The 12,543-nt window shown below is 41.3% G+C and overlaps 1 pseudogene; it reads left to right on the plus strand.

The window, feature by feature from the left end:
* The first annotated feature begins 8,030 nt into the window (after positions 1–8,030).
* LOC149059348 (uncharacterized) lies at positions 8,031–8,669 on the plus strand (annotated as a pseudogene).
* The last annotated feature ends 3,874 nt before the right edge of the window (positions 8,670–12,543 follow it).

Here is a 12,543-nt window from a genome sequence, read left to right on the forward strand (position 1 = left end):
GCGTTAATAAAAAATTGTGTCGATTATAAAACTAACCGGTTCGTATAATTCAGCAATTTGTTGTACGTACATATCAATTACTGTTAATATATTTTTGTTGTATATACTAGTAATATGTGTTATAGTAACTAATAATTGTGAACATAAATAAAGTTATGATCCGTACAGAATTTACAGTATCGTGTACAGTAATAGTTTGAATAGAACAATTATTTTTGAGTTGTTATTACAATATGGATTGTATTTTTTGGTTTAACACTACCTTATTGTGGTGTATGTCATCGTCATGTATGACTCGTAATACTTACAAAACGTTTTGTTAGTCTAATATTTTACTTTTGTTCACACAACCGAAGTTAGTTCTATTCTAAGCAACGATTGTGGTAGATAACAAATCTTTGGTAATAACACCACACCATTTTAAAGCCACAACCAAATTGATATGTATCGTTAACAAAGTCCAGTTAAAATTAAGTAATAACTGGGTTTTACCAGAGTGCTAGCACTATCACAGCTGCCGCCGCCGACGCCGACACCACCGCCACCGCGATTCGCGAATCACCGATTCTTTATTTTATTTGACGTCTGACTGCCAAACTCTGTTAATTCTGTCATCATTATATTATAGTATATCGGTTTTTCTCGTTGAATTTTATAACTTTTTCTCAACTTTAATGATGTCCGATGATCTAGCAGACTTCTTAACAGCGTGGGACTTATCTCAATATATTGAAACGTTTCGAGGTAAGTTTTATTAACATACTTAAACTATATACCTAGTACCTATGTCCTATAAAGTAGAAAATGTATATAAGTGGCTACATAACATAATACTCAAGGCAGTAACTGGAAATTAATTTCGGGGAAGTTGTAATAAAAAAATGTGTGTTATTTGATGTAAACGTATTATGTAAATTGTTTATTCTAGACTACAACATAATATAACACAAAAAAAAATCAGGTACAGCCTTGATTTTACATACACATGATAATAAGAATAACCTACTAAATAAGTTTATGGATTTCGAATTTTTTTTGTTTTACATAGTTAATTATATTGACATGAAGATCTTCCTTGTTTAACAGAAAATATGATTAAAGAACTGATTCCTGTAATAGGTCATCAAGCAAGATTTTTGTCAAATTTAGAACAGTGGAAATTAATTATTCAAGGATCAATGCCTAGTGTAAATAATTATGTACCTAATTAATATGTTTTTATTAAATTTTAATATAAAATCCGAAGTATGTACCTACTTAGGTGATGGATAGCTGTTTATAGGTAGAATACTTTACCGACACTGAAATGTCATTGTGTAATATAATAGTTTTTTAAAATTTCGTTTAAACTTAAAAAAATGTTACCTAGGTACCTACCTACCTATATTAAATTATTCTTTTTATTTTAGATTAATGAATCATCATCTTTAGATATTAGAACTGATATTATATTAGTTGATGACATTTCAAGTATACCTAGCCAAAGCACTTCAACTTCGACTTCAACTGTTGAGGTAAGAATGATGATTCAAATTATTTATACCCATTATATGTTGTTTAGAAATAGATATAAGTTATAATTTAAGGGGCTTAAAGCTAAAACAGCTTAATCCACAATATTGTTGTTTTTTGGTGGCTTCATATATATAATATATAAGTCTTAATATGTTTGTAATTTCAATTTTTTAATCACTGGGTTTGTAAAAAGTTATAAATTATAATTCCCTTTAACCTATATTAGATAGTGTTAATTAATACCACTTCAGTATTTCAGTGTTTTTTTTAATCGACAGTTTATCAATTAAACTCATTTAAAGTTATGAATAATAAAGTGTTTCTAAACTAAACTATTGATCAAATAAAATTGTCGCGGTCGTTATCGCAACGACCGCGGCGTCTCCATCGACGTCCGCGAGATCGCGACCGAAAACCGGTCTGGCCGTCGCCGGCGGTGGCTAGCGACGGCGGGGTCGGCAGCTTTCGCGGGACCGTCATCGAACACACACGTAACGATCCGTGATCAACGTAAAGTGTTAAAAATACTGTATAATAAACAAATTGTGTATAATAAACGAGGCGTTACAATTTCTTTAGTGCATCAGCATCCCCGACCGTTCCTACACCTACATTGGCGCAGTCGGAAAAGGAGTAAGGTAAGTGCTAATTTTAATAAAAATAATTTTACGTAAATTAAATTAAATTAGCACATATCAGGTTAAAATAACCTACAATAGGTGTCCTGATCATACCGGTTCCTAATATTTTTTTTTTATTCTGATTTTTTATTATAAATAAAATATTAAGGGCTTGTCCAATCTAAGGTGGTAAATTGTAGCAAAATTTGCATAATTTAGCGTAATCCCTACATTGCTAAACGTGGTTTAGGCTATTTATAGATTGGAAAGTACATATCTCTACCAGCGATAGCCCGTGTTACGTGATTTCGTATCTATCGTAATTTAATTAGATAGATAATAGCAATTAAATTTAATCTCCACAATGGTTGCTAAACGCATTAGTGAGTTAAATATTGTCGATATTAACAGGGAATTATCGAAACGTGGTATTGAGACCGGGGGGTCCAAGGCCGATAAATTCTTAGCATTAGAAGAGTATATTAGGGCTAAGGAAAATATGGATCCAGGATCAGTACGGTTTGGGGAAACTGACGAGACGTCAGCCCAGGTACCGGGAGGGAAAACATCGGTGGCTCAAACTGGGGAGGAGGAGGTCGACTCTGAAAAGAGTTTGATAAACCAGTTCATGGAGCAGATGTTGGATAGGCTGGAGGGGTTGGAAACAACGGTCGACAAGCAGCAACTGACAATCGCTACTCTCAGCGAGAGCGTGGAACGCTTGGAACGGGAGTTAGCCGAAGAAAAGCTCAAGTCAACCGAACGGGTGGAGCAAGCAAGTTGCTCATGCCGTGGAAATACCCAACAACCATCAACCAGCGATATATCCAGAGCAAATCAGATTTGCCCGGACGAAAGTCAAAATCTTCCGGTCAAAACTCAAAGTGTGAGTTTTGAGAGCCGATGGGCGAACATACGGAGCAGATTGACCGGGGAAAACCCAAGAAATCGGAGTTGTACCGGAGTTTCCGGTAACCAGTCCGGAGTGTCCGGTGAAATGTCCGGTGTCTTCGGTGATCTGTCCGGAGTGTCCGGCGAAGGGTTCGGTAGAAGTCAAAGGGAGGCGTTACGGAGTAGTTCTTCCAGTGTAAAACTCGTACATTTCCCCGACAGCCTGCTCATTCCACAGAATGAGTTGAATATGGCCCGTGCGTCGATACCAGAGTTTGCCGGTAAGAGGGAAGAAGACCCAGTGCGGTTTTTGCTCCAGGCCGAGGCAATACTCGAAGAAACTGGTATCCACGTGGCTAGATGGGTGACCGTTTTGGCCCCTCAGCTGAAGGCTCAGGCAGGAACATGGTGGGGAACCATGAGAGCGTTGGACTTACCATGGCAAGAGTTCAAATCTGAACTATTGGAAAAGTTCAACGGGGACGAATTACAGTCGAGCCTACAATCGGAACTGTTAAGTACCGCTCAGACCAAGAACGAAACACTGGGGGAGTACGTTCTACACAAGTACCAGTTGTATCGGAGGTTAAACCTTGGGCTGACTGAAGAAGCGGTGGTAATGACAGTGATTGGACTCATACGTGATGAATTTAGAATTCATGCACGTATTCAGCGACTGAGAGCGTTCAGTGAATTACGAGCGCTTGCCCATGTTCTGGATGGAAGCAAGGCCGTAATACCGGTTAAGGCGGGAGTGAGCACTGGCGGACCACCAAAGTTAAAATGGTGGGATAACCGGAAAACTGAGAGTGCTGAGAAATCCCAAGTGCCAAATCCGAAGCAACGACTTACAACTGGATCAGGATGCAGAATATGTGGTAGTCATGACCACTGGCAAGCTGCATGTCCAAAAAGAAAGTCGGAGTCGGGAAACGCCAAAACGACCGGCGGGACCGCCGGGTCCCGACCGGCCAGGAAGTAACCGGCGAAAAAACAAAGAGTCGTCCGAAGAGAAGTAAGCAACGAAGTTCTACTTCGGCAGTTGGTAACGTTCCGGTACAGAAACCACAAACTACCAAAACTGACCCGGAGAAAAGGAACATTGGAGTGTTACGGACCGGAGACTCGGGAAAGGGTCCGAAGAAAATGGGCCAGACGAGTTCTGAACCGGCAAATTCCGGTAAGGACGGAATTCCTCCGGAGGAAAACTTAGGTCACCCGAAGATAACCTCCGGAGTGAGGAGTTGTCCGGTGAAAACCGTCGAACCTCCGAAAAAATATCGGAGAAATCGCCAAAGCCATCCGAGAAAATCCATTGAAAGCGACGTTCCGGTGAAGGAACCACAGTTCGTGACAATGGACCGGGTAAATTGGTTCTGCGACGGAAAGGTGGACCGACCACCTGGACAACAAGGCGGGAAAATCAATCAGGATTGGAAATGTTTCGGACAAATGTGAAGATAACACCGAGGTGAGTTATCCTTCCGATAACAATGTCACGAACAGCGTTTCAAGTGATGCGGAACAAGAAAAGTTAACACAGCAGTTGTTAATTTGTCCGGTCACATCCGAAGATTTTTCCGAGGAGTTCATTCCTTATCCACGGGAAAATTGCAAGAGGAGAGACTCAGATACAGACTCAAAGTTTGAGTTGAGACAACGCTTCTCGGATCTGCGGACCGGAGGGTTAGAGTCTCCAGCAATTGCAACGGTGTCAACGGGGAAAACAAGAGTAACGGATGTTCCGTTACCGGCCATAGAACTAGAGTTTGCAATCGGGGCAGTAGTTGCGCTACTGGAATCCCAAGCGGCGAGGACTTACGTCAAACCGTTGGTGGCAAAGAAGTTTGGCCGGAGTTTTACCGAAGAACCGGAGACTGTCCGGATGGCGGACGGTCGGACCCGAGAAATTACGGTGTTTTCCGAATTTCGGGCCCGAATAGTGGATCTGGAGGTAAGCTTCAGGGCGGCAGTGTTAGACGACCTCATTGGAGATGTCTTCCTGGGCCATGATTTCCTCGTGGAGCAACAAGTCGCATGGGACTACAGTGGTTGCATTATCCATCTGGGGAAAGAAAGACGTGTTTCCGTGAGTTGGAGAAATCCAGTAACTCCGGTCACCGCAGGAGTGGACTTAACAACCGCAGGTTTACCCGAAGGAGAGTACGGTATGCGAGTCAAGGAAGTCCTATGCCGATATCCGGAGGTTTTCTCCGGAGAAGTAGGCAGAACTTGGGTCATAGAGCACCAGATCCGTCTCAAGGATCCAAATCCGGTGGCTCTAAACGCTTACGGGTACTCCCGAGAGAAAAACGAGGTGATTGCCGAAATGGTGCGAGACATGGAGGAACAGGGTTTTGTTGAACCTAGCATATCTCCATGGGCTGCACCGGTGGTACTGGTGAAAAAAAAGGATGGTTCACGTAGATTCTGCGTTGACTATCGCCGTCTGAACATGCAGACGGAGTCGGACGCTCACCCGATGCCGGATCTCCATGACATGGTCCGAGGAATGGGTGGAGCGAAGATTTACAGCACCATGGATTTGAAATCAGGATACTGGCAGGTGGGTCTCTCACCAGAGACACGTCCACTCACGGCGTTTAGGACCCAAAGAGGATTATTCCAGTTCAGAGTAATGCCTTTTGGACTAAAAAACGCCCCCGCCACATTCTGTCGCTTGGTAAGCGAAATCTTCCGTGGGTTAGTTGGTAAATTTGTGTTGGTTTATTTGGATGATATTGTGGTATACTCCGAGAGTCCCGATCAACATCTAAACCAATTACAGAGAGTCTTGGAGCGACTCCAGTCTTACGGTCTCACGTGCCAACTGAAAAAATGTACATTCGGTGTGGCCCAAATCAAATTCCTAGGACACGTCGTGGACGGTGAAGGAATAGACCGGGAGCCGGAAAAACTGACGGCAATACAGGAATTACCGGTCCCAAAGAAGACAAAAGACGTGTTGCGGGTGCTAGGCGTTTGTGGTTGGTACAGCCAGTTCGTGCCGCACTACGCCGAAATCACAGCACCGCTCACGAGTCTGTTGGCCAAAGGGACCAAATAGCGTTGGTCAGAAATTGAGCAAGAGGCGTTGCGGAAGTTGAAGGAGTCTTTGGTGTCCGCACCACGGCTCTGTCCTCCTCTTCCGGGTAAGCCATTCAATCTTCAGACCGACGCAAGCGAAGTCGGAGTTGGTGCCGTGCTCTTCCAGCGGGGGGAGAGTGGTGACAGGAAAATCATTTCCTACGCCAGCAAGAAACTGAATCCAGCTCAGGGAAGATACTCAGCAGTCGAACGTCAATGTCTAGCCATAGTTTGGGCGGTTGACAGGTTCAGGCCGTATCTTGAGTCCGGTAAGTTTATGCTATTTACCGATAACGCGGCACTCCGATGGTTACAGCAGGCTCGCTGTACCAACAGTAAACTAACGCGATGGGCGTTACAACTCGGGGCTTTTGATTTTGAAATCCGGCACGTGCCCGGAGTAGAAAACGAAGCAGCCGACGCGCTATCCCGTTGTCCGGCGGGACCGGATACCGTGGACGAAGGGGCGCTGGAGAATAATATCCACGACCCCCCTGTGATTCGGCCCGGAGTGTCCAGAGAAATTTCCGGAGTCTTCGGTGATCTGTCCAGCGTGTCCGAAGGATCCGGTGTGGGTGTCGCCCAGTGTGGAGCAATCCAACCGAAGAAGGACGACGGAAACGTAGCGTTGCAAGATGTCCGAGAGTGGCAACAGAACGACCCGAACATAAGGGAGATAGTTGCTAAACTCGGTGCAAGGTTCGGTCGTCTCCGGAAATTGTACGTTATTCGGGACAATGTGTTGCACCGTCACCCCCGATCCATCACGCATGGAGAAGAGGGGGTGGTCGTCCCGGTAGACAAGGCTCCGATTATGCTACAAAGGTTCCACGACCACGAAGTATTAAATCACCCAGGGTTGAAAGAAACGTACAGAAGCATAAAGAGTCGTTTCTTTTGGGCCGGTATGCGAGAAGCAGTGCATAACTACGTGCGGACGTGCCACGTCTGTGCACGTGTAAAACCACTGAATCGCAAACCAGAAGATCGGATGTGCACACGAGTCCCACGTCAACCTTGGGAGGTGCTGAGAATCGATCTAATGGGTCCATACCCACGAACGCAGCGGGGTAAGACAACGATTTTGGTAGTAACTGACTGTTACAGTCGCTGGGTAGAGGCGTACCGTTTAGGAAAGGCGACAACTAAATCGATTGTTGATACATTCGAACGGGAGTTGTTCCCACGGTTCGGATACCCGAGGGCATTATTGTCAGATAATGGCCCGCAGTTCGTGTCAAAGGCAATGGGTGATGCACTAAAGAGGTGGGGAGTGGAAGGATGGACGACTCCAATATACCACCCACGTGCCAACCCGGTAGAAAGGCAAAATCAAGAGTTGAAGAAAGGGTTACGAACCTTACTCGTTGATAAGCCTCACCATCTGTGGGATGTTTACCTGCCACGCGTGTTGTTCTCCGTGAGAAGCCGTGAAAACCGAAACACCGGACAGTCACCCGCAAAAATGATGTTTGGCCGTGAGATCAAGGCCCCCGGAGATTGGCAGCTCGAGCTAGCCGAAGGATCTCCGGAGTTGTCCGGAGCAGTACGGAACCCTCCGGTAGAAACCGAAGATTCTCCGGTGGAACCGGATGATGTTCCGGTGGTGGAGGGGGGTGACCCGGTGGTTCCCGGTCCCAAATCTCCCAGTACCCATATACCCTCAGAATCCCCGGGAAGAGCATGTCTGTCGGTTGGGGATTGGGTATACTACAAAGCGCATCCGCAGTCAAGTGCGGAGAAGCGTTTTCACGCGGGGTTCGCCCCGAAATGGTTAGGTCCGGTTAAGTTGGGTAAGCCACTAGGAACCGGAGTGTTCTTGACGGAGGGTAAACACCCTACTAAGTTACATGTCTCAGCGATGAAGCGAGCTGTAGGACCGTCAGAGAAAATTAGCTAACCATACCTTTGTTTTAGATGGCAGAACGAGCAAACCATCCGCCACCAACCCGCAACAACCGGCCATCCCGTGGCATGATCGCCACTCATGTGGAAAAGCTCCGGGCGATGGCCACGCAGTTGTTGCGGGAAGCCAGGAGGCTGTCGGGCGATGGTCCAGAGGACACGGTCGGCGGTTGGACAGCCGAACGCGCGGCCACCGCCTCGTTCGGCCGGATACGGGCAAGCCCGACTGCGTGGGCTCTGTACGAGCGGGGATTCGCCGAGGGACGTCGCTCCACCCGAGCGAACACCCCGCAGCCAAAAGCCGCCAGGACTCGGGCAGGACCTCCGGCGAGAGCACCACCCCGCTGAGCGGCGCCGGCGTACCAACGCCACGATGTGCGGGATAGGCGAGGCAGATTCCAGCGGCCAGCGGTGGAGCAGCCCGTGGTGCAGCCCTCCGTCCAGCGGCCACCCGTCCAACCACCAGCCCAGCAGCCCGCGGTGCAGCCCTCCGTCCAGCAGCCACCCGTCCTACCACCAGCCCAGCAGCCCGCCGTCCAGCAGCCATCCGTTCAGCTGCCACCCACGCCGGAGCAACAGCTGTCCGCGGTCGAGCGGTGGATTGAGGCCATGGAGGTGACTGCCGAGGCCCCGCACCCCGACCCGGAGTAGATCGGTTGCTCGGGCGCGCCTCGCGGACTCGGGGGGGGGGGGAGTATGTCGCGGTCGTTATCGCAACGACCACGGCGTCTCCATCGACGTCCGCGAGATCGCGACCGAAAACCGGTCTGGCCGTCGCCGGCGGCACGGGCCGCCGGCGGCGGCTAGCGACGGCGGGGTCGGCAGCTTTCGCGGGACCGTCATCGAACACACACGTAACGATCCGTGATCAACGTAAAGTGTTAAAAATACTGTATAATAAACAAATTGTGTATAATAAACGAGGCGTTACAATTTCTTTAGTGCATCAGCATTCCCGACCGTTCCTACACCTACAAAATAATATTGAAAAAAATAATTATCTTTTAATATATTAAGTCAAAAAGAGTGGTTGCCATTTAAGAAAGACATTTTTATATTTGTAATCAAATTAATTTTGTTTACAGAATTTATTAGATTATCTTCAAAGTACAAATGAAGGTAGATCTTTACTAGATTTTTTCTAGCCACATCACTGTATTTATGAATAACAAACATCATTTGTATTTACAGACAACGAAGAGGCATCAAAACATATCAGCATTTCTCTGCATCCCTTTTTTAATTGGAGTTACAGTTTCTAGAAGTAAGAAGACAAAACTTCAATGGAAACCTTCAAAATTAGAAATGCGGGATGGATTCATAACTCACGTTCGAAGTAATGCAGAGGTACAAGAAACTATATCACGTAAACAAGAAAAATTGTTATATAGGATTAGGTCATACACAGCAACCTTTTATTTCAAATTATTTTGTTGTGGTTGATGATGTATTTTATCAGCTAAACTCAATTATAGCTGCTGTCGATTGTTGCTTTAAAACAATAATAACATTTAACGCAGAGTATCCTGTAGAATGTGAAACCATTTGGTATTTCATTCAAAAGGGGTTTTATAATTAACACATTACATTTGATAAAAATTTTACTACTGTAAACACTTTTATGTCTGATATTGGAATTTCTTCTTAATAATATATTTTCTCATTATTTAAAAAATTCAGTTTTTATTATTTCTAAATTCCTAAATGTTTTTTATGTAAAAAGGAAACTAATGATATTAAAAGTCTTTTTAAACACTTTGAACTTCAACATTTAAACCATCAATTCAGTTTTTATCAGTGTATTGAAGAAGAATGCTCAAGATCTTTTTATTTAAAAAAATTCCTTCTGGAAACATTTGCCAAAACATTGTAACAATCTAACTGATTTAACACAGCCTTCTACATCTCATTCTATCATTGAGAGTTCCTCTGATTTAGATTTTATCTTTGATACTAATGTATCTGATCCTGTAACTTCAAATGAAGTTCAATGTAAACAATTTATTGCGCCTGACAAAATTTTAAATCAAATAATAATTAAATTCCTTTCTTCTTTGTACGCAAATCCTATTATTCCCAGAAATACTGTACAAATTGTAGTTGATGGTATAGAATCTGTTTTTTCAGAAGGTATTGCTGTTTGTATTGAAAGTTATGTTGATCAGATGATTTCTGAAGGTCAAATATCTGTTGAAAGTATAAGTATTTTCAACAATATTATTAAAATAATTAAAGACTCTTTAATAAATTTTAAAACAGAACACAAACGTTTTAGTAATTTTGCTACTCAAGGTACCTTTGTTGAACCAGAGGAAAAAGTTATAGGTCAAAGATTAAATAGTGATAAGAAAGATGGCTTAACAATTTTAGAACCTTTCAACTGCACAGAACAGTTTATACCACTAAGGAGCGTCTTACAAAAATTTTTTTCGCTTGAAAACGTACTTATTGAAACCCTAGATTATAAAAAAAAAATGGAAAATGATAGTGGTATCTTAACTAATTTCATTCAGGGTACCTATTGGAGAAGCAGAATTATTAACCACGATGGGCGAATAGTATTTCCCCTCTTTATGTATTTCGATGACTACGAAAGTGGAAATGTCCTAGGAAGCCATTCCAGTATACATAAACTAGGCGCAGTTTATGTAGCTGTACCATGTATTCCTCCTTAACGCTTGACAACATTATCTAGTATTTTTTTGGCCTTACTTTTTCACTCATCGGACAGAACACAATTCGGAAATAAAATAATCTTTAATCCTGTTATAGAAGAATTTAATTATTTGATGACTAATGGTGTAGATATAAATATTCCTCAATTTAAAGGAAAATTATATTTTGAATTGGGTCTTATTTTAGGGGATAATCTTGGAATACATTCTATTACCGGTTTCACTGAAAGTTTTTCATCTAATTTATGTTGTCGAATTTGTACTGTGGCAAAGGCGGATATGAAAATTCAATGTTATGAAAATAAAAATCTTTTAAGACATTACGAGCAATATTTATTAGACTTAGAAAAAAATGACTTGCATGCCACAGGGCTAAAAGAGAAATGTATTTGGTTGGATATTAAAAATTTTAATTTGTTTGATCAAATAGGGGTAGATATCATGCATGATATGTTTGAGGGATGTGCAAAGTACATAATCAGTTTTATATTAGTATATTACATAAAAGAATTGAAACTTTTTTCATTAGAAATATTAAATGATCGAATATATGGTTTTGATTTTGGACCAGAAAACAATAAACCTTGTTTGCTTAGTATTGACCATATTAACGCAGGAAAACTTAAGCAATCAGCATCTAAAATGATATTATTATCATTAAATAAAAATAATTATATAATTTTTAGAACTAAAAGAAAAAAAAATCGGGTAAGTCGTGGATGTCGCTATGATGTACAGTAGGTTACTGCAATGGATGGGATTAAATTTGAATGCAATGATAGGTATCATTGTATACGAAAAACGATTCTGAACGAAGATGATTTGTCAGTCTAGAATATATTATATTTAAATATTGTCATATATATTCTATTTTGAAAAAAATATTTTATTTTTCAATTAGGAGGCATTTTGCATAAGGCATGGTTAATCAATTTTTCCAAAAACATTGCATGTAGTTATCATAATTTATAATAACTTATATTATCATAGATATACATATACCTGGTTTGAGGATAAATCGTTATCATTACGCGATTTCATAAAAATTTAAAACTCTAACGCTCAAATCATTTTTCCTATAATGACGCTTCAAATTTTCTCTATAGCTATTTGAAGCAAAACTTATGGGAAACTTGGTGTTAAATTTTATAACCTTAGATATAAATACAAACAATATTATGAATTTTGAACTACAAAATAATTCGCAAATATTCATGGTTTTGACGAATTTTTGTCAATATTTGAAATTCAAATGATAATAAAAATTTAATTTGAATTTCCGGTGGACATTTTTTTTTTGTGATAAAGATTGACAAATTTGTAAGGAATCTTGTATTAAATTTTCAAATCTTAGATTTAAAAAAAAATTTTTTTATGAATTTCTAGCTTAAAACAATTTGTGAATTTTTGTGGTTATTACGTTTTTTGTCAAAATTCAAAATTTGAATGCTTATAAAAAAAAATTGTGACTATGAATTTATTTTATTTTTCAACTGCTATTGTAACAATATGTTAAGAGCCTTGTATTAAATCTTCAATATTTTCTACCCACAAAATAAAAATGTTATCGATATTAATTAAAAAAAAACTAATCATGATCGAAAATTGCATATACCTATGAATAGTTAAACTTAAGTCAAAATTTTTAAAAATTTCATGGTGGATAGAATATAGGTACTTATATAAACATTCAGTGAAAATTTCATGTATCAATGGTCGTTCGTTTTAAAGTTACATCGAAAATCAAAATCGATTTTGTCGAAAACTGATTGTACGTAAAATTTCCTGTTTTTCCGTTAATTTTTAGTTTGTTTATCCCGATTATTTAGAAAAATATTAAGAATTTTTTA

Source organism: Diuraphis noxia, unplaced genomic scaffold, assembly GCF_037042655.1.
Source record: "Diuraphis noxia isolate RWA-SAM2 unplaced genomic scaffold, SU_Dnox_SAM2 contig0001, whole genome shotgun sequence".
NCBI lineage: Eukaryota > Metazoa > Arthropoda > Insecta > Hemiptera > Aphididae > Diuraphis > Diuraphis noxia.